The sequence below is a fragment of the Meles meles genome, chromosome 5 (genome assembly GCF_922984935.1).
Source record: "Meles meles chromosome 5, mMelMel3.1 paternal haplotype, whole genome shotgun sequence".
Lineage (NCBI taxonomy): Eukaryota > Metazoa > Chordata > Mammalia > Carnivora > Mustelidae > Meles > Meles meles.
In genome coordinates, this window is record NC_060070.1 from 151,658,360 (window position 1) to 151,681,145 (window position 22,786).

A 22,786-nucleotide genomic window follows, 5' to 3' on the forward strand; every position below is an offset into this window, starting at 1 on the left:
CAAAGACTTACCTTTGGGAGCTCCTGAAAGGTAGGTCTGCTAGGATTGGCTGTTTATAGTTCTCCTTACAAGTAACTTGAAGTCTGTAGTGTTCTCTCTTCTAGTCGGGGAGAAGGTATGGTTTTATTGCTGTGTGTGTGTGTGCTTTAATATGCTGGGAAATTCAGATCTGAGTGATTATTACTATCCTCAGGTTTTAAATCACTACCCAAATTATGAGACATTTAAAAATTACATAGTGCTTTGAAAAAAAGTGTGCTTTCCATTTTATTTAATAGTGTCAAATTTTCTCACATTGGTAGTGTAGCAACTTTTCTGTCCACAAGCATGTGAATGTTGGTGTTTCCTTACAAAACCACAAAAGAATGTCTGATCTACCCTCCTTAAAATCTGATTCTGTGGGAAACAACACACATCTAATTACATGAAAACTAGAGACTTCCAGTTTCTGGGATCAAAGACTTGGGGTTTCCTTTAACTACATTTCTCCACCTCTACTGTTTCAACTTGCTAAAATAGATGCTGTTTCTGCAATTGTAAATCTTTAACATTGTAACTACTACAGAATTAGAATAATGTTTTCAATCAGCCCCTGGCTGTGCACTATTTTAAAGTATTCCACATTCGTTGTTGATCAGGCGTTGCTTGTAACTGTTTTCTCCCTGGCCATCAAGAAATGCAGAGAAGTCCTCTGATAGTGCAAGCTCAGTGCCCAGTCAAATGAGTGTCTAGACGGGGAAACTGAGGACGCAACCCACCAGGCCCTCCGTTATCTCAGCATCTGGAGGGAAGAGGAGAATTCCCAAATTTCTCTTGAATGGAAGCCAAAGGTAGCCTTGTGGTTCCACTGGGAATCGAACCCAGGATCTTCTGTGTGTAAGACAGATGTGCTAACCACTACACCATGGAACCTGAGGGCAGCAGAAATTGCAAAGAGCTCTTATTAGAGTCAAGGTGATAAAAGAAGACCAAAATTAGATAGAGATTCTAATTATGACTGAGAATTAACTCCTGTCAACTTGGCCCAGGGGGGACATGTAGGACAAGTGAGCTATCTGCATCTCACATACACAAGCTTGAAAGTCTTTTTTTTTTTTTTTAAGATTTTATTCATTTATTTGACAGAGAGAGAGATCATAAGCAGGCAGAGAGAGAAGGGAAACAGGCTCCCAGGACCCTGAGATCGTGACCTGAGCTGAAGGCAGCAGCTTAACCCACTGAGCCATCAGGCACCCCCACAACCTTGAAAGTCTTAATGAGTACTGTGACTTCTGCATTTCCACTCTCCTGGAACACTTAGTCTGGCCGACATTTATTGTTTTTCTACCCATATTTATTGAGAGCTTACTATGCTCCAGACACTTTTCAAGGTTCTGGGATACAGCAGTAAATACAAAGGTTACAAAAAGAAAAGAAAAGAAAAGAAAAGAAAAGAAAAGAAAAGAAAAGAAAAGAAAAATCCCTTCTTGAGATGACATTGTGGTACTAGCCACTAAAAAAGTGCATTTCTATTTTATGGAAACTATCCTTGAATTTAGCAACCGTCCACCTTAACTCCTCCTTTGCCCCTTGTCCTGAAACTATTGTGCATTTCAATTCACAAGATTGAAAAATGCATTCATTAAGATCACTGTCAAGCCCATCACAAATATCTAGTATTACTATGAAATTAGAACTTGCAGATCTCTTGAAAGAGTCCTGAGGTTATCTATATGCCTTGCCTTAACGAACAGAAAGTTAGTGGCCTTTGGCATAGCCAAATGTGCATTTGAGCTTGATTCTTTGGGATCCTGCAGGCAGAGAAACATGCTTAGCCAGTCTGCTAACTCCGCGAGGAGGATGAGACTCACAGGGAACAGAGTCCACTCTCTCTCTACCCCAGTCTGAGTCTTCATCAGCTGATCCTCAGAAGCTTCCGCAAGCTCAGGTGAGATCAGATCTAGCCACCTGAGTCCAGCCTGCATCAAGTGACCCAGAGCCAACTGTTGTCTCTTGGAATAGATAACTATGTTTTAGGTTGGTGATACTCCAGGTAATTTCTTATGCAGTAATAGCAGATTGACACAGAAGGAGACAGAATTAGATTATCCACTCTGAGATGAAGGCACAGCCATTACACATCACGTGTCCACACCTGTTCAGCCACGAGCCAATGAGTGACAGATACACTCTCTGTCTCTGTGGGAAATTTTCACTTAGTGTTGAACCAGTGTATTCAGTTAACTCTCCAAAGGTCCCAGACAGAAACTTTTATTTACCTCTAGGATATATATTAAAATATGCATACCGAAATGAGACAAAGCTATAAAAGAAAACTTAGCACAACATCTCTCTTAAACATAGGCACAAAAATCTTTAAACAAATATTGGCAAATCAAACTCAGAAATATTTAAAAGGATAATACTTTATTACTACATGAAATTTATCCCAGCCTGTTTTAACATTCAAAAATCAATCAGGGCAATTCACCACATTTTTGTAATTCACCATATTAATAGGCTAACTAAATACAAAAACCCCAATATGATCATATCAATGGAGGCAGACAAAACATTTAGTAAAATTCCACATCCATTCATGATAAAAATTCACAGCAAACTAGGGATAGAAGGGAGCTTTGCTTACCTAATCAAATAATGGCTTTCTACAAAAAAAAAAAAAAAAAAGTACAAACAACATCATACTTAATGGTGAAAGACTGAATGCTTCCTTCTAAGATTTAAATCAAGGCAAAAATGTCCTCTTTCTCACTTTTCCTGATCAAGGAAAGACTTAGAGGTCTTAGCTACTACATTAAAACAAAATGTGCAGATTGAAACAGAAGAAATAAAGCCATCTTTATTCACAAATAATGTGATTTTTTTATGTAGGAAGTCCCCTACAACCTGAATAGACATTTTTCCAAAGAAGACATATAGATGGCCAGCAGACAGATGAAAAGATGCCTAACATCGTTAGTCATCAGGGAAATGGAAATCAAAACCATAGTGAGATATTATCACCTCACACCAGACAGAATGGCTAGCATCCAAAAGATAAGAAATAACAAGTGTTGGTGAGAATGTGAAGAAAAGAGAGCCCTCGTGCACCACTGGTGGGAATTTAAATCAGTACAGCCACTGTGGTAAACAGTATGACGGTTCCTCAACAAATTAAAAATAGAACTACCCTATGATCCAGTAATCCCACTTCTACATAGTTACCCAAATGAATGAACACACTAATTTGAAAAGATACATGCACCCCTATGTTTACTGTGGCTTGTTTACAATAGCTAGGATATGGAAACAACCCAAGTGTCCATTGATGGATGAATGGATAAAGAAGATATTACACACACACACACACACACACGAGCATTACTCGGTCATGAAAATGAGTGAAATACCACCATTTGCAACATGGATGGACCCAGAGGGTATTATGATAAGCGAAATAACTCACATGGACCTTGCTGAATTCTTACCTTTTTTTTTTTTTTTTTCCTTTTTCATGCCTTCATCTGCCACACTGTTTTAAAATAGTGGCAGACATTTTTCTTTTTTGTAAAATAATGCTTTTTCGTACAATAATAGTAGCCAGAGACATGACGGAGTCCTTACATGTACATCTTGTGTTCCAAAATGTGCTTTGTTTCAGACATCCTGTATTACAAAAATTAGTTAAATTGTGGACAGGGGTGAGTCAGCAGGGCACTTTGCACTGGAAGGGAAAGTTAGTCTTTTAAAGATTTTTTTTTTTTTTTTTTTTTTTTGACAGAGACCACAAGTAGACAGAGAGGCAGGCAGAGAGAGAGAGAGAGAGAGAGAGAGAGAGGGAAACACTCTCGCCGCCGAGCAGAGAGCCCAATGCGGGACTGGATCCCAGGACCCTGAGATCATGACCTGAGCCAAAGGCAGCAGCTTAACCCACTGAGCCACCCAGGCACCCTGGGAAGGTTAGTCTTTTAGAGTGAAAACCCAGGAAAGACTGCAGAGGTTTTAATCAATGTGCTGGAATAACAACTTCCGAAGCAGAGGCCACTTGAACTTCGGATGCTGTCTTGAGAAAGATGAATTCTGGAAGAACGGGGTTACCTGTGGAGTCTCAACAGAGGCCCAGACCAAGAACACCCCTAATCTCATAAAGAGACTTCCCACATCCCCAAAAGGATAGCATAATTTGTAAAAATGTACAACAGAAGAAACTACAGTACCTTATTTCAGTACTCCAATTTGTTTAGAAAGGAAGGACAAATGGAAAAGGAGGATGGAATGTTTGTAAAACATCACTGAATTTCAAATAGTTAAAATACACTCATACCTACACGTCCTGCCAATCTTCTCCCATTAGGTCACTGCAATAATATTCAGGAATGAACATAATTTATCAAGGGCTTCACCTGCTTGTTCAAATTACTTGCTTTTTTATAGAATAATATTAGGATCTCTTGAACAGCTGCATTTTCCCTTTATGGGTTTCCTTTATGTAGGAATTCTTTCTCTTGTGTATTTTTATTAGAAGCAGTTTCTCTACTTGCTTTTGTCGTTTTTATAAGTTAGTACTTAATTTCAGTCAGTCAAGGCAGTGAGACCTCTAGTTTAAGAAACTTCTGAAAAAAAATTAAATATAACTACTTTCAGGGTAGGTTGGAATGTTGAAAGTTTCTATTGAGGGTTCTTGTTTATTTTTTCTGTGCATCTAAAAATTTTAGATGTTATTCACCAGCTGTAAATATTTGAATGTCTTTGGTGCTTACTGTATGCAGAAATGCAGTGAGGGAAGGATACTAATGCAATTGGCTTGGCTTCTCTGTCTGCAGTAGAATTTTAGAGATAAACACATAGGGTAGAACACCATGATATTGAATTAACTTACCATATTGAAAAACACATTTTCTCCCGCGCATGTCAGACTCCGCTGAAAATAGGCTAATTCTTTCCTCTGCTCAATTTTTTGCATGCTAGATTAATTTCTTGGTTAATTTCCTGAAGGATAGTTGGAATACCATATGTGCTATCTTTTTGCAGTGTTTGATCTGTTTAAATTAATAGAATACCAACAAAATAAATAAGTCTACTTAGGAGTTACCATTAGGAATTAAAAACTGTAAGTCTTAACTAAGGATCCCTCCACAATCTCAGGAATATGAGAGACGAAATTCAGGAGGAAGTACAGAGATCAAGCAACTGCAAAATAGTATTTCACAAGCTCAGAAGTAGACAAACAGGAAAGTATATATACGCAAGCAAAAAGACCTTCACAGAACCACATCCATTCTATTGCACATAAAAATGTTCTAAAGGATAATACAGATTTTTTTTTTTTAAGATTTTATTTGTTTATTTGACAGACAAAGCTCACAAGTCGGGGGGGGAGGGGGAGAGCAGGCTCCCCGCTGAGCAGAGAGCCTGATGCGAGGCTTGATCCGAAGATACTGGGATCCTGACCGAAGCCAAAGGCAGAGGCTTTAACCCACTGAGCCACCCAGGTGCCCCACACAGATTGGTTTTTGTTATGAAAGAAATAAATGAACGTGGATATTGGAAACAGCATAAAGCAAATTGCTCTGAGTCTTGGAATCACACATTTGAGCATCCCCGTCTGCCTCTGTCTGGAAACCAATCACTTCTTCCTGGACGCGACAGATGGTTTCTCACGAAAAAGGCATTTAGAAGGCTTTTCCTGCATGAGGATCAGTGACACAGTGGGCATGTCATCTAAAAAGTCAACCCAAACTTTCCAGATTCAACAACTGACTGGGTTGCTCTTGTCCTTTTAAAAAATATCTTTCTTCCTAAATAATTTTGAGCGATCAGGGAATAACTTGGAGAGGAACTGCCTGAACTGTTCCCTCATCTCCCCCGATGCCGACCCCAATGAACAGTGGGATGTCAGTTTCGCACACAAGACAAACCCTCTCTTAACCCCCAAATCCAAAGAGACGAGCACTTGACTTCACCTGTGTCAAAAGCATTTACATTTATCTACATATGAGACAGAGAGCAAGGTAGTGGAACTTCCTGGTTATTATGTTCTTATTTATAGGCTGTTACTTAACGTTTGCGAGCGGTCGACTGCACTCTTCGGGCGGACCCTGCAAGCAGCCAGGTAACAGGGAACAGTGCTGAGACTCCCTGTGGGTCGGGGGTAATCAGATTTGTCTCATCCCCCTCTTGCTTCATCTGACTCTGGACCTTCCTGATTTTAAGTCTCAACCCTTGGTTTCTTGATTAGTCACTTTGCTCTGTTTCCCTCGGGTTGCTCTTTTCCATTTTATTAGCACTTTTCTCCCTCAGGAAGGGCTGCAAATTTTTCAGCTTAGCTTCATCTTTGCAGGACTCGTCCTTACCTATCTTTTGGGCTCTTCCCTACCACCCGGGCCCTTCAGCAACCCTGGCTTGGGGGTCAGGATGGGGGGTGGGTGATGAAGACGGTGGATGGGTAGGGACGAGGCCCTTGGAGGGGAGCACCAAGCAGCAATGTCTTAGCGAGGCTGCTCCCAAGAAAGCGCTGTGTATTCTTTATAGATGTTTGTGCAATTTTATTATTGATATGTGTGTCTAATTGGTGTGTGTTACAATATATTCCTCCAACGTTTGTCTCAAGGATAGGCGAGATGATCTAAAGGATTTGTCCAGTTACAACCTCCTGGAATGAGAATGTGTGCCTTTTCCAGGTCATTTTTAGTATTTGTTTTTCAGAAAGAAAGGAATCGTTATTAGCTTTAATATCAACATCAGGAAAAAGGTGTGAGTAAGAAGAGGTCTATTCAGTATCACTTGGTGGGAAAATGTAAGGAAGTTAACATACCAGTGAAGTTTTCCAGTGTTTTGATATTTATATATAATTTCTCTTTTAAACAACTTTTTTCCAAGTTTGTATTTAAATTCCAGGTAGTTAACAGACAGTATCATGTTAGTTTCAGGTGTCAAATTTAAGAAACTCTGTGTATTTTTAATGCACTCCCCTTCGCTACAGCAAATTACCAGTCTCAGCAAATACAGAAAATGGTCAGTTTTACAAGGGATTAAAAGGCAACCGATAAGCCACAAGAGAAGAAAACTGCCTGTGTCAGAGCGCCTGCCTTTTGCCGAGTGATTTCTGTGTCATCCCAGGAAAGCCCCAGGGCAATCCTCATTGCTTGAGCCTGTGCAGCCAAGAAGCCACATCGTCTCCCTGTTGCAGATTCGAAGCTGAATCCACCTTCCGTGTGGAGTTGTAAAGGCTCCTGGAGGGGAGATGGTCTAGCTGCCCTAGTGCAAGGGGCCCAGAGGCTGAGGAAGTCTCTCTTCCCCACACAGCATAAAGTGCTGAGCACCTTTCAGGAGACAGTAAGAAAACTCGATCAAAATCCTGAGAATTAAAAAAAATGCTGATAATCCTGAGAATTAATCTGGATGTCCTTCTGTTGGTCAAAAATTCTTGGGAACCACAGCAGCAGAGCAAACAGTGAAGTCACCCTCAAATTATATGCAAGCGAGCCACCTTCCAGCAAGGGCTCTGTGGCTTAGCTGGTCAAAGCGCCTGTCTAGTAAACAGGAGATCCTGGGTTCGACTCCCAGCGGGGCCTTCTAGTGTGAGCTTTTGTAATTTGGCTTTGGAGAATTGGAGATTATTTGAAATTTACATCCCTAAAGCCCCAGAAGGGGAAGAGACAGCATCAGATGAAGAATCTTATTTAAAAAAATTACAACAGCCAAAAAGAAAAAAAAAATCTGTCCCAATAGTATAGCGAGAGAAAAACCAAAATATCCGCTGAGAACTGAAAAACTCAGAGAACTAGTCCTACTGTTAGGATTTGAGCACAGGAATGGCCGAAGATAAGAAGGGTTTGCTTCCTTGGTCTTTTACTGTTTTAGACCAAATGTTAGACACTCACCACTTAGGTTTTATGTGAAATCTGTGACTGTCTTAATTATATTGCCTCCTAAACTCTTTACCAACTAGAACATTGTCCACATTTGTTTTTCTTGAGGGGCTCCTTGAATGGCCATTTCCCCCTCCTACACCCCCAGTTTGCACCAATAACTTTTTGGCCCACTGAATAGTGCACTGAAGCAGAGCCATGGTTCTCAAAGTTTAGTGAGCACATGAATTACCTGGTGGTCCATTGAGATGAAAAATTTAGTTCACTACACCTCTGATGGGGCCCGAATGTCAGCCTTTAGACAATCTCCCTGGTGTGTGATATTTATGCTGCTGTTACATGGACCCTCTTCTGTGTGGAAGGGTTAGTGACTTAGTGATCTAGTTTCAGTGGTTGTGACTTTTTTTGGGGGTGGGGAGGTAAAGTTGGCATATAATATTATATACCTTCTAAGTGCATATTATAATTAGACATCTGTATGCACAACAGAGTGATCACCACCAGAATGTCCTTTTCCGTTCTGTAGTTGTCTTTTCATTTTGATGGGCGGTTTCCTTTGTTATGCAAAAGCTCTATGGTTTGATGTAGTCCCCATTGTTTATTTTTGCTTTTGTTTCCCGTGCATTTGGGGTCAGATCCAGGAACACATCCCTAAAACTGATGTCCGGGAACTTACCGCCTATATTTTCTCCCAGGGATTTTATGACTTGAGGACTTACATTCAAGTCTTTAATTCATTTTTAGTTAATTTTTGTGGGTGGTGTAAATGTGGTCTAGTTTCATTCTTGTGCTCGTGGCTGTCCAGTTTTCCCACCATCTCAATAGTTGTGGTTCTGAGTTCTATTCTTTTATATGCTTATGGCCATTTTCCACACGTGTTAGTAAGCCTAGAGTTGTGTTTACTCATTTGGTTTTTGTCAAATCCAGTTCAAAAGAAATGAAAGAAAAGAACCACTAAAAATTCTAATATAATTTAGTGTAAATCAAGTAGTATTATAACTGTTTTCTCCTTTTCATGTGATATGGGACTCTAAGATACACCAGAAATTTTGGAAGGAGGAGTAATATGATTTGTATCTTTTTTTTTAATTAAAGATTTTATTTATTTATTTGACAGAGATCACAAGTAGGCAGAGAGGCAGGGAAAGAAAAAGAGGGAAGCAGACTCCCCACTGAGCAGAGAGGCAGTGGGGCTTGATCCCAGGGCCCTGAGATCATGACCTGACCAATCCACTGAGCCACCCAGGCACCCCATATGATTTATATCTTAAAGAGGAGAGGATAAAAAAGAAGAATTAACAGCAAAGCACACAAAATTCCTTTAAAAAATGCTTGAGGCAACTAGAAATAACAGTATAAACCTGAAAACAGTGCATTTATTAGTTAGATAAAAATAATAGACCTGGAAAAAAACTTGGAACCCTGAGACCTGAGACTTTCTTGTTTATGTGCTCTATTTTTTCGACATTCCAAGAAATACTTTTAAAGTATTTGTCATATGCCCTAAATGCTCTCTGCCCTACTCATGGTGCACAACATCTCTCAAACAATGGGTTTCATTTCAGTTAGTTTCTTGCTTCTCCCCATAGCTGTGTAACAGGTTGATTTCTCCTTTTGTGGGCCATCTGGGAGGAATGTTATGTGTCAGAAGACTAATTTTATAGCTCTCTTGTCGTGGGATGGTGGCTACTGTAAGAAATAAAGGTGATAAACAGTGATATGAAACACTGCTGGGAGAGGTGAGTGCTTGAATATAGTAACTGGACAATGATTGTTCTCTACAAATTGATCCCAGGTGGGTTCTGGAAATTCACCAATACATCTTTATGAAAGTGTCTTGTCTTTAACTGAAATCCTACTTCTCCACTGACTAAAGTGAATGTATCTTCATCATTCCTAGGTCCCATGGCATCTCCCCAACCCATGACCAACCATGCTGCCCCTAATGCCAGATGCCCTGCTTCTCTTCACCTCTTCTCCACTGATGTATTTCTTTTCATCTGTCCAATCTCAGATCGGTGATACTTCTTTTGAAAGCCTTTCCTAATCACTAGGAGTTGGAAAATTGCCCCGTTCCTATGCTTCTGTGAAAATGCATGAGCATTTATCTCTGTGGTTTCTTTTGGCAATTTTAAAATCATTAACCTGTTTTGTTCAATCATATTAGAATAATCAACACATGTGCCCTTTACTACCCCAGGCCTGTCCAATTTTTCAGGACATCTGGTACCTCCAGAGCCTAGGTCAGCACTGAGCACATTGTGGGCTACTCATTAATTCTTTTAAAGTAAATGCTTAGTCAGCTTACTGAAAAATGAACTATTATTTATGCTGTTGACTTGATATCAGAAGAAAAAAATAAGACTGGCGATCTTGCCATCTAGGAAATACTGCTTCTCTTCTATTTCCTGCAACATTGCAACCAGACCAGTTTTAGGTGAAGAAAGAGTGTTTTCCACGTTGCCATTTGCAGGAGGCGAAGGTACACCCACAGAGGATTTGAGGAAAGGTCATTTGGCAGTGAGCACCTTCCAAACCCCTCAGGGAAACGCTGGGGAGGAATGACAGTTTAAATGAAGAGAAAAATTAAAAGTAGGCAAGGGCACCATCTGTTAAGCAAATTGACACCAGTCACTAAGCCCTGGCGTTGCAGAGCCATGGGAGGGACACGGAGTCATCATGACATCTCTTTGTCTCCCCCCACCACCACCAAGCTGGGCACAGTCCCCCACCCCCAACCCGGCAGAGATCCCCAGACCAGCTGGGCCCTCGCGGAAGTTTGGGGGCGTCTCCAGCTGGCTGTGGTGGCTCCTGCTTCTCCAGGTTGTAAGACAGGTGGACACTGCAGCCCTGAGAGCCTCAGGTGACCCTGCCCGGAGTCTGGGAAGGAATCTGGACTCCGGTTTCCAGTTACCTTCGATGGTGATTACAGCGTTTCTGAGTTGTTATTTTAACAAACAAAAAGCGTAAGGGGAAATAAATACACCGTGAGTGAAGATATACTAAAAGAAAAATCACTGGAAATTACTAGGTTTGGGAGCACCCGGGAGACGCGTGTTAAAATGCCTGCACGCACGGAAAGGCAGGCCTCAAGGGGGTTTCCGTAGTGTAGTGGTTATCACGTTCGCCTAACACGCGAAAGGTCCCCGGTTCGAAACCGGGCGGAAACAACCATTCCCTGGAATTTTCTTTCATCACTTTTGAGGAAATGCCATCTTATATAAGTGCCTAATTCTTTGTGCACACCCCCACCTCCGGGTTGGCCCAAAATGAAAAAAACACAGGGTTTCCAAGTTACCCGGATTCCAGCAACGTTGAGACTTACACCCTCACCTGCCCCAGCGGGGCACCTTGGAGCCCTACCTCTGAGAATAGGCCCGTCCTCGAAATCCACCCGGTTAACATTAAAATCCTTCCTTCTCATGGATTGCACCTTCTGTCGTCTGGAATCAAGGACTCTTCCAGCATATCTGTTAGAATATTTTCTTCCAGGCTGTGGCCAGTGTCTCCTCTCTTAAATCCATCTTCTGAAGAAATACGTGTCTGCCTCAGCTCAGGTGTTTCCAATCTAGTAACCTTATGAAATGAACATCAACACACAGTTCACAGAAAAAGAAATAAAATGTCTTTCATAGATTTGACCAGATACTTGACTTACTCATTATCAGAGAAATGCAAATAATTAAACTATGAAGGATCCTTTTTCACTACCAGACTGGCAGAACGAAAGCTTTGAAAGCATTGTCTGTTAGGGAGGATTCATTCATTCAGTAAACGTCTGCGGATCGCCTACTTTGTCCCTGGCCCTGACCGGACCCACCGCACACCTGGATCCAGGTTCAGAGTCATGACAGATTCATATTTCACTGATGGTTCCGACCCAAATGCTCCTGCTCTCAAGGACGCCACGTTCCTTGAGAGCAGGAGCATTTGGGTCGGAACCATCAGCTCCGCTCAGCAGTCAAACACAAGTCAACCGACCCTCAGTATGTGCACTGGGGAGACACTGAAGCCATGTGAAATGTTTGCATTTATACACAAAGAGAGGTCAGGTTTAGTCTCAGGTAAATAAGGCATTTTTACTTCCAAGAAGGTCCAGAAGGACGTTTGGGAGTCCAGTGGAGCTGAGGACAATCTGTGGACTCGCCAGCATATTTTCGGATGAGAAGGACGCCTGACCTCAGTTACTAAATGCCAGAAGAACCGGCCACATTGTGACGACAACAGAAATGTGTGCACATTTCCACAATACCCCTTCGTGCTCGCTTGCAAATTCTAGCTGTAACTTACCATGAAAATGGGGGCACTGAAATGCTTTCTAGCAAGTAAGTATGAATAAAATGAGTAACTTGGAAATTTCAGAAGTTGGAAAGGCTACTTCCAGGTAGAAAATTTTTTAAAAATATTTATTTATTTATTTGACCCAGATCATAAGTAGACAGAGAGAGGGGGCAACAGGCTCCCTGCTGCATAGAGAGCTCCATCCGGGGCTTGATCCCTGGACCCTGAGATCATGAGCTGAGCCAAAGGCAGAGGCTTAACCCACTGAGCCAGCCACCCACGTGCCCCCTGGCAGGAAGTGTTTGTGAAGACTGAGGATGGGTAAGTTGAAGGGCAAGATTTTTGACGAAACAATTGATTGTCAAATAATAGAATGACTATATCCTGGACAAGATAGGTTCCCCCAATTAAATAATGAAGGAATTCGAGTTTCTTTTTTCTTTCTTTTTTTTAAGTTACATGAAATCTAGTTGATTTCTTGTGTGAAGGCAAGCTCTCTGGCCAAGGTGCGTGGGGCTGGAACTCAGGAAGCCCGTGATCAGAGTCGCCAGCGCTACCCACTGAGCCAGTAGGGCACCTGGATAGCAACAGTGGTTTAGAAGGAGCCTCAGGTGTTAGCCTTAGGAAGTGTAAGTAAATCCGGTAGGCAGCCCTGAAATCAAAAGGATCCGAAAACAAAGGCAAGATGGCCAGTACGGGGGTCGAACCCGCGACCTTGGCGTTATTAGCACCACGCTCTAACCAGCTGAGCTAACCGGCCCACCCACTGTCAGGTGTTCCCCTCCAACTTTTAAAGCCCTATGTCCTGCAGCAGCTCTTTGTGGAAAACTAGACATCTTCCTTTTCTCATTCCACCCAACCTCACATGAACAAAAACACTGAAAGAAAAAAAATCCATCTGCAAACACAAATAAACCTCACAAGGAAATTTTGTCTTTCTCAAATCCTGCCGTTTGATCAAATTCTCAGCAAAGCTTTCCCCACTCCCCGCCATCCACCGAAAAGCTAATCTTAAAATCCACATGGAAATGCAAAAGACCTTGGAAAAGAAACATAATTTTGAGGAAAAAAAAAAGGGAAGAAAGAAAAGGACCCACGTTGGAGGATATATTGTTCTTGATTTGATCACCCTCTACGATGACGCAGTAACCAAGAGTGGAAGAGTGGCCAACAGGACAGCCATACAAATCCTCGGAACGGAGCGGAGTGGAGAAGTCCCGCCACCCACTTATGGCCAGGGATAGTCTCTTCAGCAAGGAGTGCGGGGACAATGGCTAGCCACACGAGAAAGCCTCCCTGGTCATTAGGAAAATGGAAATGAAAATCCCAGGGAGATACCATTTCCTGCTCACGAAATGGGAGGGTATGGGAGGGGTTCTCCTTGGAGCTCTGGGCCCTGCTGAGGTTTGGAAAGGTGGCTCCAGTCCCCACTGGAAAGGTCACTAGCCGGCTGTGGCGGGCCTTTTGGTTTTAGGACATTGGCTCTCCTGGTGTTGTAGCAACATCATGGGACATTGCAGACAGGGGAAACTGGGCCTCCTCCCTGCATCTCACATAGGCCATGTGACATCGGTAGACGCACTGGGCTCGACTCATGGGCACCGAGTCCAGCCCGGGACAGTCCGACAGTCTCCTCCCCATTTCAGTCCTCACTCTGCCTGGCACACAGGTGAGCACATCCCCCCCTTAGTCCTCAACTTCAATGTGTCCCGCCCCGCTCTGCCCCTCCCAGAATGGGCACTTTCCAGTGCTACCTACACGGATTTACTTACACTTTCCTACGGAAGGCGAGCACCTGAGGATCCTTCTAAACCACTGCTGCTACCAGGGTACCTTACTGGCTCAGTGGGTGGCGCAGGCGACTCTGATCACGGGCTTCCTGAGTTCCAGCCCCACGCACCTTGGCCAGAGAGCTTGCCTTCACACGAGAGATAAACTAGATTTCACGTAACTTAAAAGTCCGGCGATCCTGGGACAGCCAGGAAACGTCTACCCTGTGTTAGGGGAAGGGGGGCGCACGGAGGGGTTTCCGTAGTGTAGTGGTTATCACGTTCGCCTAACACGCGAAAGGTCCCCGGTTCGAAACCGGGCGGAAACAGCCATCCGCGGCGAGTTTTGTCACTTTGCGGAGGGAATGCCATCTTGTGCTCTCCTAAATGCCTACGTCTTTGTCCACGCGCCCTACCCCCAGGGGACCCCACCTGAGAAAATACGGGTTTTCCAAGTTGCCCTCACCTGCCCCGCCCGCCGGGGCACTTTGGAGCCCTGCCTCCAGCTGAGGTCCTCCGAGAGTAGGGCCGTCCTCGAAGTCCCCCCGGTTACCATTCAGGCGGACCCTTTCTTCCCACCTGCCGTACTCTGAGGGTTCTCCGCGGCGTCGGGGTCGCAGCGCTTCCCCAGCACTCCTGTGGCGTGCCTCCTGCCAGCCCGTGGCTAGTGTCTCCGGCCTCCCGACGGCCTTCGGAGACCTGCGCTCTGTTTTTCGGGAAGTCGGAGCATCTCGCTTCCCGCCAGGCTTAGGGCACGTCCTGGGCGCGAATCACCGGCCTTTCCCGCAGGCAGGAAGGATCCCTCGGGCCTCTCCAGTGGGCTTTCCTGTTTTCTCCCGCTCGCCCCGCGCGCAGCACAGCCAGGGCCCGTGGCCTGGATGAGTCCGTGCGGCCAAGCCAACCAGAAGGCAACCCAAACGGGAAACAGGGCGATGCCTACCGGGGGCCATGCATTTCCGACATTTTCCCCCTTGCCAGCAGCATTTCCCCAAACCCGCCGTCTAGGCTTCGCGTGTGCAGCGGGTGCGGCGGGCGGGCTGGAACCGACCCGGGGCGCAGGGAAGGCGCGGAGTCCCCGGCGGACGGAGAGGGCGGCTTACCCTCAGCCTTCTTTCCTTTTTCTCCTGCCCTGCTGGACCCTCGTGCCGCCACCTGTAAACCTCGGGCACCCGGTCCGCCGCGGGATCCACGCCGTCGAACCTTCCGGAGCAGCACGGCACCCCGCGGCCTGGCTTTCCTGGGGGAGGGGGCGGCACCAGCGGGCAGTGGGCTCCACGGTCCGCTCGCGCGAGGCACGGGGCGGTCCCGGCGGGGGGACGAGAGGGGCGAGGGTTTCCTGGGGCGTGGGATGGAGAAGAGTCTGCGGGACAGATGGACACGGACTTGGGAACCGGGACCCTCCAGGCAGGGTCCCCGTCGTGGCACCTGCTCCTCAGGGACGTCGCCGCGGACTCGAGACCCAGCTCAGCTCCTGGACTTTGCGGCGCGATGTGCGGGATTTCTCTGGACGGAGGAAGGAGAGGAGGAAACGGCTTCGTGGCATGTTGCGTTGATGGGGTGTGTGTTTTCGTCACGGATGTTTCATTTCACTGGGGGCGACCACACTCGGGGAGAAGACACCCCGAGGTCTTCGCTGCTGGAGGCACCCGCGGGCCGCTCAGAGCTGGAATTCTAGCCGGGCTGGGGAGGAGGGTTGAGTTTGCTGGGCTCTCAACCGAGGCCACCGGGTTTGTCCCCGTGGGACTAAGGGGAGTCCCAGGATCCAGATTCTTGTGACTTTTCAAATTGTTTGGGGAAATTTAGCTGGGTTTCAGTTATATTCCGAAAGACCAGATCAAATGCTGTGCGTGCTTTTCCAGGATGAAGAGATAAAGGCAGAAACTGGTATTTCTAGAAGTATTGACTTTCGCCTACATAGTCTATGGCTTTTTTTTTTTTTTTAAATCGTGTAACCCTTAAGATGATGGCCTGAAATCCTCTCCTTGGCGGGGCGAAGGGGGGGGTCCTATGTCTTCAGCCTCATTTCACACTTCACTGCCCCTTTCCCTCCTGCTGCAGGAGTCCCTCTTACTCCCGATGGATTTGTGGACTTACTATTTGTTCTTCCTGAAGTGCTTTTCTGTACCTAGTCAGTGTCTCTCAACCTTCACACTTGAGCGCAATCACTACTCCTTCAGAAAAAACTTCCCCACAACCTTTTAAATAACTCTTCATATTTCTCTTTGGACTATGTCCCTTCGGTTGCAAAGTTTGTATTAATCTGTGCGATAACTTGCTCCATGTCCGTCTCCCCGTCAAGAATATCATTTCCAAGAGGGTGCGGTGCCTGGTCTTGTTCATCAGTGAAACCCTACTACATGCCTAACACACTCAATAAATGTTCAGGGAACAAATATGTAAATACTGACTGCAGTCCTACAGGGTAAATGTTATCCCCATTTTGAGATGAAGAACTGAGGCTCATACCGAGTAGTTCATCGTCTAAGTTGCAGAGCTGGGACTCATCACCTGCAGAAACTTACCTTTTATGATAAGAACTCTGTTTGGACAAAAGAAACGGAGCAATATAAGAGATCACCATGCGTCCATTACCCTGTTTCAATGACCATTAATATTCTCCCACTTTTATCTTTACCTTCATCCATTCCTCGTTCTCGTCTGAGTTTGTTTTATTATTTTTACAGTTCTTTTTACGGGTAGAAAATGGATAAATCTCAAAATGGATAAATCTCAACTACAATCTTGAAAAATAGATATACTCATGTAATACACATCCCTATTATTATAAACGGACCATTTCTGTCTCCACAAAAGCTCCCTCTGGTCCTTTCCCAACCACCCCCACCCAGCCCTTTAGATAAAACGACTGTTTTGACTTATTTTTCAAAGTAGTTTTGCCTGCCCTATATGTTCACAGAAGTGGAATCACCTATATGTTCACATACAGTATTTACTCTTCTGTGTACCCCTTCTTTCACTCCGCATCCTGCCTGTAAGATTCATTCAAGCTGTTACTTCTAACAGTAGTTGAGAGCTTGCCTTTGTGTGAATGAATACACTGCAGTTTTTTATCCGCTCTCGTGTGGAGGGACATTTTTTAAAAACAAAATAAACGTAAAGAGACATCATACGCATTATTAATATACCCATTTGCCCCAAACTGTTCTTTACATTCAAATCAATCTAATCTAAATTCCAACAGTTTTTTTTAATATTGACAAATCTTTGCCTCCTAAAACCTACATCAAGAAAAATCAAGAAATCTTGACTAGTAAGGACAAATTTGGAGGACTGACACAAGATATCAAGATATATAAAGTCATAAGAATTACCTGAGTTGGTATTCCTTCCTGAATCGACAAAGAGATCAACAGGAGAAAACAGAGAAATGGAAGTGTTGGAACTGTTGGTTAGCTGTGGTGTGGGGGAACGAACTTTAAGTCCTTCTGCACACCATAGTTAGGGGAATGACAGCTCTGGATGCAAATATCAAAGATAAAATGATAAAACTTTAGATAAAAAATAGGGGAGACTCTCTTCATGACATTATCATAGACAAAAAAATTTTAGAGCATGACATAAAAAGCTACAACCATTTTATTATTGTTATTATTAGTTCTTCTCTGTAGGCCACCGCTGTTGACTGGAGAGAAATTGCAAAGCTAGACTCTGCCAACACTAGGGCTGAGAGGACATCAGAGCCACAGAAGCCAGTAGTCGCGTTTCCCTGTCAGAAGCCTCCCTTTTATACGAAATATAATAAGCCGCGAAGCTGCAGCAGCCAGGAAAACCTGACTCACAGAGAATCGTGGGAATGTTTCAGGCTCAACTTGTGTCATCAGAGGAAAACAAGGATGAGTGATCAGGAAGGTCCACCTACTGAGGGTAGTTACGGTAATAAAAGTCGCAATCCCGTGTCCAGTTTCTGAACTTGAGAAAAAGCTTCAGATTCAGAATCTGCTGAATGAAGACGACACATCTTGAATCCCCAGGATGCGGCAGTTGCTTGTCTGAAGTCGTACAGCGGAGAGCCCGGAGGTAACATCCACTGCTCTGGTTGAGGATACCGAATGCAGGTGTCTGGTTCGTCTGTGTGCCGATGAGAAGCTATGACGTACTTTCAGCGGATCCTAAAGGGGTATTGAAAATATCAAAGAAGCATGAAGATGCTACTGAATGAGGACAAGAAAGTTGTCAAATAGAGGTCATAAAAGAAAAGAGTGATTTCTCCTACAGGGAAGATGGATTTCTACTTGCTAACCAGTTGTTATCTTTCATGCAGGGATGTGAGTTAGGGAGTATGTGAATTTCATAAAGGAGAATATTGAGAGAGTAAAAGGAAAAATACGGACTTGAAACCAAATTCATAGAGATCTGGGTTCTGTGGTCGTTTACTCTCAAAGGAACTAGATCAGCACTACTTAAAATATGGAAATGAGCAGAGATTTCCGTAGGATCAGGGCAGTTTCAGATCAGTGGGAGAAAGAACAGCTGGGGAGCTGAGTAGCCCCACGGCAGGACCAAGGAGAGTCACTGTGCAGGAATCATACAGCACATGGGAAAAAGGACACATTTCCAATGGGTCACAGATATAAATGCAGCATAGAAATGTGAAAATTCCAAAAGAAAACATAAGTAAAAGTTTTTATGACAGTAAAGTGGATAAACAGTACTAAAAACCCGAACAATTTGATAATTATAACTACAAAATAATGACGATATTTTTGCAAGGCACAATCAATCCTAAAAGAAGTCCAAAGGCAAATGACAAATTAGAATATTTCGGTTTCACCTCATAGACAAATGACTCACAGCCCTCAAATTTAAAGAGATCCTACAAATCATCAAGAAAAAACTAGCAATCTAAACAGAAGGATAGCAACACACAGTTCACAGAGAAAGAAATAAGATGTCTTTTATATATTTGACCAGATACTTGACTTACTCATTATCAGAGAAATGCAAATAATTAAACTATGAAGGATCCTTTTTCACTACCAGACTGGCAGAACGAAAGCTTTGAAAGCATTGTCTGTTAGGGAGGATTCATTCATTCAGTAAACGTCTGCGGATCGCCTACTTTGTCCCTGGCCCTGACCGGACCCACCGCACACCTGGATCCAGGTTCAGAGTCATGACAGATTCATATTTCACTGATGGTTCCGACCCAAATGCTCCTGCTCTCAAGGACGCCACGTTCCTTGAGAGCAGGAGCATTTGGGTCGGAACCATCAGCTCCGCTCAGCAGTCAAACAAAAGTCAACCGACCCTCAGTATGTGCACTGGGGAGACACTGAAGCCATGTGAAATGTTTGCATTTATACACAAAGAGAGGTCAGGTTTAGTCTCAGGTAAATAAGGCATTTTTACTTCCAAGAAGGTCCAGAAGGACGTTTGGGAGTCCAGTGGAGCTGAGGACAATCTGTGGACTCGCCAGCATATTTTCGGATGAGAAGGACGCCTGACCTCAGTTACTAAATGCCAGAAGAACCGGCCACATTGTGACGACAACAGAAATGTGCTCACATTTCCACAATACCCCTTCGTGCTCGCTTGCAAATTCTAGCTGTAACTTACCATGAAAATGGGGGCACTGAAATGCTTTCTAGCAAGTAAGTATGAATAAAATGAGTAACTTGGAAATTTCAGAAGTTGGAAAGGCTACTTCCAGGTAGAAAATTTTTTAAAAATATTTATTTATTTATTTGACCCAGATCATAAGTAGACAGAGAGAGGGGGCAACAGGCTCCCTGCTGCATAGAGAGCTCCATCCGGGGCTTGATCCCTGGACCCTGAGATCATGAGCTGAGCCAAAGGCAGAGGCTTAACCCACTGAGCCAGCCACCCACGTGCCCCCTGGCAGGAAGTGTTTGTGAAGACTGAGGATGGGTAAGTTGAAGGGCAAGATTTTTGACGAAACAATTGATTGTCAAATAATAGAATGACTATATCCTGGACAAGATAGGTTCCCCCAATTAAATAATGAAGGAATTCGAGTTTCTTTTTTCTTTCTTTTTTTTAAGTTACGTGAAATCTAGTTGATTTCTTGTGTGAAGGCAAGCTCTCTGGCCAAGGTGGGTGGGGTTGGAACTCAGGAAGCCCGTGATCAGAGTCGCCAGCGCTACCCACTGAGCCAGTAGGGCACCTGGATAGCAACAGTGGTTTAGAAGGAGCCTCAGGTGTTAGCCTTAGGAAGTGTAAGTAAATCCGGTAGGCAGCCCTGAAATCAGAAGGATCCGAAAACAAAGGCAAGATGGCCAGTACGGGGGTCGAACCCGCGACCTTGGCGTTATTAGCACCACGCTCTAACCAGCTGAGCTAACCGGCCCACCCACTGTCAGGTGTTCCCCTCCAACTTTTAAAGCCCTATGTCCTGCAGCAGCTCTTTGTGGAAAACTAGACATCTTCCTTTTCTCATTCCACCCAACCTCACATGAACAAAAACACTGAAAGAAAAAAAATCCATCTGCAAACACAAATAAACCTCACAAGGAAATTTTGTCTTTCTCAAATCCTGCCGTTTGATCAAATTCTCAGCAAAGCTTTCCCCACTCCCCGCCATCCACCGAAAAGCTAATCTTAAAATCCACATGGAAATGCAAAAGACCCAGGAAAGGAAACATAATTTTGAGAAAAAAAAAAAAAGGGAAGAAAGAAAAGGACCCAAGTTGGAGGATATATTGTTCTTGATTTGATCACCCTCTACGATGACGCAGTAACCAAGAGTGGAAGAGTGGCCAACAGGACAGCCATACAAATCCTCGGAACGGAGCGGAGTGGAGAAGTCCCGCCACCCACTTATGGCCAGGGATAGTCTCTTCAGCAAGGAGTGCGGGGACAATGGCTAGCCACACGAGAAAGCCTCCCTGGTCATTAGGAAAATGGAAATGAAAATCCCAGGGAGATACCATTTCCTGCTCACAGGTATGGGAGGGGTTCTCCTTGGATCTCTGGGCCCTGCTGAGATTTGGAAACGTGGCTCCATTCCCCATTGGAAAGATCGCTGGCGAGCCCCTGAGCCGAGGTGGGCCCTTCGGTTTAGGACATTGCCCACAGCACCCCTGTGTTGTAACAACATCATGGGACATTGCAGACAGGGGAAACTGAGCCTCCTCCCCGCATCTCACATAGGCCATGTGACATCCGTAGACACACTGGGCTCGACTCATGGGCACCGAGTCCAGCCTGGGACAGTCCAACAGTCTCCTCCCCATTTCAGTCCTCACTCTACCTGGCACACAGGTGAGCACATCCCCCCCTTAGTCCTCAACTTCTCTGGGTCCCGCCTGGCCCCACCCAGTATGGGCGCTTTCCAGAGTTCAGCCCAGCAGCTCCCGAAAGGTGGAGACCACAGAACCGTCTAAAGTTAGATAAAACCAAATAGGACCACTTCAAGGAACTTTTCTGAATCTCCCATCCCCTGAAGCTGCCTAAAATTTCTTCCCTGCGGTAGGAAAGGACTTCTTCCCCAGGGAGAGGTTACTTGGTGTGAGTCATTGACTCCGATATTATTGATTTGAATAAGTAGAAAACCGCAGTAACCTTGATTTCTTGGAAGAAAGATCAATTGAGTGTTAGGGGACCTGGGACAGCCCGAAAAGTCTGATCTGTATTAACAAAGAGAAAAAGATGCTCTCAAGGGGTTTCCGTAGTGTAGTGGTTATCACGTTCGCCTAACACGCGAAAGGTCCCCGGTTCGAAACCGGGCGGAAACAACATGACTCCTCTAGGGAGTGTGATGTTTTTGAAGTCTCTCTAGAGCCTCGCAGTGGACGTGTCGGGAATGGCACCATTATCTTCCGGGGATTGAGTGGGGACCCCCTTACCTGATACCTCTAGCACGTGGTCAGGTGGAAGGAGGTTCCCCTCCTGGGTGATGTGTCTCCACTCCTGTCCTTCTGGCCATATCCGCCCCTCCAGGGAAAGGCCCCCAGGGGTTCTCACTCTGCCCAACACCCCTGGAGTTCACTTATCCAGCTTCAGTGGGATCAACACGTGTTCCACTACGTCCAAGACTCTCCTGGCGCATTTAAGACGGAGTTAGGGTGTTTCTTTGCACGTATGTGCACTGGACTGGGGTCCTCGCTAAGAACCTGGATACTGCAGATACTCAGCGAGCGGCTGGGCGCAGGTTGGGGGCTCTGGAGACCCCAGGACCATTCCCGGTGGGAGGAGGGAGCCCACACGCTCTAAATCAGTGGGGCCATTTGCTGCATTTTGGGAAATGAGGAAGAAGAGTAGGGAAGATTTAATAGTGACTCGGTTGTGCGTGTTAGTCTCATTTTACTCAATACCAGCCGTGCACACGGTCTTTCTTTTCAACTGGCTGACTGGTTGGTGGAGGTTCAAAGCCCTTATGTGGGCTTTGAGCCAATGTTCGCGTTTAAGTCGTATTTGACTCAACAAGAAAGTTTGTTTTGCTGCAGCATGAGCTGGACTTAGTAAGAATATGAATTGATGTAAAACATCAGGAAACATCTTCAGGCTACTTGCTTATTGTTCTGCCTCTTAGACGGGAAACTGGCCCTTTGGGTCAAGCCTGCAAATAAAGCGTCTCAGTAGTGAGTCTTAAGTAGGTCCTGCGATGACTCTCACTCACAGCTCCACCAGGAGACCGGCTAACGCCGCACGTCCCGCCCTGGAACACTTCGGGAAGCGGCAGTGAGGGGGTGCTCCTCCAAATGAGCAGGTCTGTGGCGGTCGTGGGCATCCATTGCATTCAGATACCAGAGTAGATGTGAACTCCTGTACAGTGACTAATGGTTTGGCCGATCGGTCAGAGAGATCAGAGTGGACTCCCTGACACGGCTCCTTTCTGGAGGAGACCAAGCAGCCCCTTGCTTCTTACTAATTACCCAGGAGAAGTGAGCAACCAGAGTCCTAGAG

General features: G+C 44.8%; 7 non-coding genes across 7 annotated transcripts; 4 read left to right on the top strand and 3 right to left on the bottom strand.

Annotated features, from left to right (window-relative positions):
- Positions 1-839: 839 nt before the first annotated feature.
- TRNAV-UAC lies at positions 840-912 on the bottom strand. The gene has a single exon. It is a non-coding gene; the product is annotated as a tRNA-Val (tRNA).
- Positions 913-7,479: 6,567 nt separating this feature from the next.
- Positions 7,480-7,553, top strand: TRNAT-AGU. The gene has a single exon. It is a non-coding gene; the product is annotated as a tRNA-Thr (tRNA).
- A 3,394-nt stretch (positions 7,554-10,947) lies between these two features.
- Positions 10,948-11,020, top strand: TRNAV-AAC. The gene has a single exon. It is a non-coding gene; the product is annotated as a tRNA-Val (tRNA).
- A 1,797-nt stretch (positions 11,021-12,817) lies between these two features.
- On the bottom strand, positions 12,818-12,891 carry TRNAI-AAU. The gene has a single exon. It is a non-coding gene; the product is annotated as a tRNA-Ile (tRNA).
- A 1,265-nt stretch (positions 12,892-14,156) lies between these two features.
- TRNAV-AAC lies at positions 14,157-14,229 on the top strand. Its single transcript has one exon. It is a non-coding gene; the product is annotated as a tRNA-Val (tRNA).
- A 5,925-nt stretch (positions 14,230-20,154) lies between these two features.
- TRNAI-AAU lies at positions 20,155-20,228 on the bottom strand. Its single transcript has one exon. It is a non-coding gene; the product is annotated as a tRNA-Ile (tRNA).
- Positions 20,229-21,542: 1,314 nt separating this feature from the next.
- On the top strand, positions 21,543-21,615 carry TRNAV-AAC. Its single transcript has one exon. It is a non-coding gene; the product is annotated as a tRNA-Val (tRNA).
- The last annotated feature ends 1,171 nt before the right edge of the window (positions 21,616-22,786 follow it).